Genomic DNA, 4,710 nt, shown 5'->3' with positions numbered 1-4,710 from the left:
TGGGGCTTAGCTTATTTCACTAAGTGTAATGGTTTCCAGCTGAGTTCATCTTGTGGTAAAAGACAGGATTTCATTTTTTTTTACAGCTGAGTAGTACTCAATAGTGTATATATACCATAATTTCTTTATCCAGTCAACAGTTGATCGACATCTTGTTTGATCCCATCTCTTAGCTATTGTGAATTGTGCTGCAATGAACATGGGGGTACTGATAACTTTTTCATATACTGATAAGAACAGATACTACACTTGATCTTAGCCAAAAGGCTGAGAAGCAATTAACTTTTTCATATACTGATCTCTCTTTGGTTTGGTTAAATTCCCAGGAATGGGTAGCTGGATCACAAAACATTCCTACCAACATTTGTCCAGGGTACCTTTTTCCTCACATTCTTACCAGCATTTGTCTTTTGTTAATTTCCATATGTGAGCCATTATGACTGGAATGAGGTGGAATCTCAGTGTGATTTTGATTTGTATTTCTCTGATGTCTAGTGACCCTGAGCATTTTCTCAAGTGTCTGTTGGCAATTTGAATTTCCTCTCTTGAAAAATGCCCAATTCTTTACTGGATTGTTTGATCTTTTGTTGTTGAATTACTTGAGCTCTTTATAGATTCTGGATGTTATCCCTTTATCAGTTGCATATTTTGCAAAAACTTTCTCCCATTCTGTCAGTTGTTTCTTCTCTGTACTGTTTCTTTTGCAGAAAAGAAGATTCTCAGCTTGATGTAATCCCAATTGTCAACTTTGGCTTTGATTCCCTGTGCTTCTAGGGTCTTTTCCAAGGAAACTTTGCCTATGTTTTTATTTGCCTATGTCTTTCCCCAATGTTCTCCAGTAATTTGATGTTAAAAGATCATAGATTTAGATCTTTGATCCATTTCAAGTAGATTTTATATTAAGATGTAAAGTATGTGTCTAGTTTCATACTTCTGCACATGGAGACCCAATTTTCCCAGCAACATTTGTTACAAGAGTCTATCCTTGTTCCAGGGATTGGTTTTAGCTCCTTGATCAAAGATAAGTTGGTTGTAGTTGGATGAATTTCTGGAGCTCCTGTTCTGTTCCATTCATCTACAAGTCTGTTTTTGTGCCCGCACCAGGCTGTTTTGGTTATAATTTCCTTGTAGTATGTCTTGAAATCAGCTATTATGATGCCTCTGGCTTTGTTTTTGCTGTATAAGACTGCTTTAGCTATTTGGGGTATCTTGTGTTTCCATATGAAGTTTAGCATGATTGTTTCTCTAAACCTGTGAGGCATGTCATTGGTATTTGAATTGGGATCACAATGAATCTGTGAATTGCTTTTGATAGTATGGACATTCTGATGATGTTGATTCTTCCAATCCATTGGACATGGAAGGTTTTTTCCATTTTTTTAATGTCTTCTATTTCTTTCTTAAGTGGTTTGTAATTTTCATCATAGAAGTCTTTGACATCCTTGGTTAAATTTATTCCAAGTTATATAATTCTCTTTGGAGCTATTGTGAATGGAACTGACCCTAAAAGTTCTTTCTCAGCCACAGCATTGACTATGTATAAAGAGGCTATTGATTTTTCTGTGTTGATTTTATATCTTGCCACTTTACCAAATTCTTTTATGAGTTCCAGCAGTTTCTCAGTGGAGTCTTTTGGATCTCCTGTATTTATTTAAGATCATGTCATCTGCAAATAAGGATAGTTTAATTTCCTCCTTTCTAACTTGTATCCTTTTGATTTCGTTTTCTTGCCTAATGGCTCTAGCTAAAACTTCCAAGACTATATTAAATAGCAATGGTGGCAGTGGGCATCCTTGTCTGGTTCTGGATCTTCAGGGGAAGGCTTCCAGCTTTTCCCCATTCAATAGGATCCTTGCCATGGGTTTGTCATAAATTGCCTTGATTGTGTTGAGGAATAATCCTTCTATAATCAATTTGCTTAAGTTTTTCATCATGAAACATTTTTGTTTTATCAAATGTCTTCTCTGCATCCATTGAGATAATCACATGGTTTTTGTTCCTCAGTTTGTTAATGTGATGTATCACAGGGATTGATTTGTGAATGTTGAACCATCCTTGCATACCAGCATAAGTCACACTTGGTTTGGGTGGGTCTTTCTGATGTGTTGTTTGATTCAATTAGCTAATATTTTGTAAGGATTTTTGTGCATATGTTCATTAGGAATATTGGCCTACAGTTCTTTCTCTGTTGTATATTTTTCTTCTTTAGGAAGATACAGGCTTCATAGAAGGAGTTTGGGAGGATTCCCTCCATTTCAATTATTTTGAATAGCTTGAGAATAATTGAAGTTACTTCTTTAAATGCAGTCCTTGGATTGTTTTGTTGGGAGACTATTTATTACTGATTCAATTTCTGTCAAGGTTTTCAGTCTGTTTAGGCCTTCTATGTCTTCATTAGACAATTATGGTATATTGTATGTGTCTAGAAATCTATCCATTTCTTCCAGGTTTCCCAACTTGTTAACATACAGTTCGTTCTGGTAATTTCTGATCATTCTTTACATTTTCATTTTTGTGGAATATGTTTTTACATTTCTTTTTGTATCTCTGATTTTACTGATTTTGGTCTTCTCTCTCTTTTCTATATTTGGTTAGTTGGGCAAATGGTATACCTTTTTTTTTTTTTCAGAAAAACAACAGCTCTTAGTTTCACTGATATTTTGTATTTTTTGTTTCAATTTTTTTATTTATTCCCTAATACTATAATATTTTTATTTTGGTAGAGGTTACACATCTACATGGACCAAAATCAAAATATCATGATTCCATTGCCTCAAAAAGCCCTTCATGCCTCCACCCACTGCTACCTCTGACAACTCCCAACCTGTTCCTGGTCCAAGATTTTCCCTTCTCCAGATTCCAATAAATAGAATCATTCAATTTGAAGCCTTGACTATGGCTTCTTCATACTGCATAGCACATCCTAGATTACTCTCTGATTTTGTTGGTACCAATAGACTGCTAAATTAGATGGATGTATCGTAGTTTGTTAATTCACTCATCAGTTGAAGAACATTTTGATTATTTCTGATTTTTGATTATTATAAATAGAATAACTCATAAGGTTTTTACCAAAAGGTTTTATCATTGCCCCAGAAAAAAACTGAAGTATGGAATTGTAGGTTTACAATAAATATATATGTAACTTTACAAGGAACTTAGACTTTTTCCAAAAATTGCTATACTATTTTCATTCTCATAAGCAATATGTGTGAGCACCAGTTGATTTATATCATCATCATCATTCAGTATTTTCCATTTGTGTTGTTACTGTCATATTTTTTACTTGAGCCACTATAATATGTATATAGTGGTACAATATCATAGTGTAATTTGCATTGCACTAATTCATAATAAAATTGAGCATCTCCTCATGTGCTTTTCCCACTCAAAGGTTTTCTTTACCTGCGTGTTTATTTTTTTAACCCTTTTAAAAATCAGGTTGTGTGTTTTCTAATTATTGAGCTGTAAAATGTTCTTTATCCATTTTGGAGCCAAGTCCTTTATTAATTATGCATTTGCAATTATTTAATCCAAACTGTCATTTTTATTACTACCTGAATAACTTTCAAAGCCCAAAAATAAATTCTTCAATTTTAATAAAGTCTCATTTATCATTATTTATTGACCATATTTGATAAATATGAGCCAATATACACACAAGATCACAAATATTTGCCCCCGTTTTCTTTAGAATCTTAACAATATTCAGTTCTACATTAGATTTATCACTATATTAAGTTCTACCTAGTGTTATTCTATAATTCATTTTAAGCTAAGTTTTCTTAATATTTTAGGTATGGCTTGAGTTTTTGTTTTGTCTTTGTTTTATTTGCACATATGTAAGGAACAAATTGATCATATCTCAAGGGTTTATTTCTGGACTTTCTAGGCAGTTTGTTCATCAATAACTCATTGTCTCATTTATTATTGCTTTAGAGTAGATCTTGAAATCATATAATGTCTGAATTATCCAAATTTATTATTTTTCAGTATTGGTTGGGCTGGTCTAGTTCCTTTGCTATTAAGTATGAATTTCCTAATAAGCTTGTTCCTTTATACAAAAATACCTAGATTAATATTGTGCTTTATCCATAGATCAATTGGAAGAATGTCATCTTAAAAATTTTTAGCCTTCAAATTCAAAAAGTATAGTTTATCTCTTAATTCATTCATACATAGGTCTCATTTGCTTCCTTGCTTCAGTATTTTATAGTTTTCACTATTCAAATCATGTACATATTTTATTAGGTTTAAGCTTAAATAATTATCCTTTTTGGTTGTATTATGAATGGTCCTTTAAATAATGTCCCTTCAAATTATGTCTATTAAATAGAAAATACAATTTTCTTATATATTGATTTATATGCTGAAACTCTGCTGATGTCACCTAGTTTGTCTTAAAACTTTTTATGGAGATTTTTTATATTTATTATGTAGACAACCATGTTATCTATGAATAGAGGTAACTATATTTCTTCCTTTCTAAAATGTTATTCTTTTCTTTCTTGTTCTTATGTTTGTGCTGCGTAAGATCTATAGTATAATTTTGAATAGATGTAGCAAGTGCAAATATCCTTCCTTTTTCCTATCTTAGAGAGAAAGTATTCTATTTTGACTATTACATTGATTGTAGATATTTTGTATGAGCCATATTATCAAATTGACAGCTTCTTTTTATGCACAATTGCTAAGAATATTATGATGAAC

At 32.1% G+C, this 4,710-nt stretch overlaps 1 pseudogene; it reads right to left on the bottom strand.

Moving 5' to 3' along the window:
- Window positions 1-200: 200 nt before the first annotated feature.
- On the bottom strand, window positions 201-279 carry LOC127485372 (U2 spliceosomal RNA; annotated as a pseudogene).
- Between the last annotated feature and the right edge of the window lie 4,431 nt (window positions 280-4,710).

Source organism: Oryctolagus cuniculus, chromosome 1, assembly GCF_964237555.1.
Source record: "Oryctolagus cuniculus chromosome 1, mOryCun1.1, whole genome shotgun sequence".
Taxonomy (NCBI): domain Eukaryota; kingdom Metazoa; phylum Chordata; class Mammalia; order Lagomorpha; family Leporidae; genus Oryctolagus; species Oryctolagus cuniculus.
The sequence above is the reverse complement of the archived record's forward strand: the minus strand, read 5'-3'. Positions and strand labels throughout refer to the sequence as shown.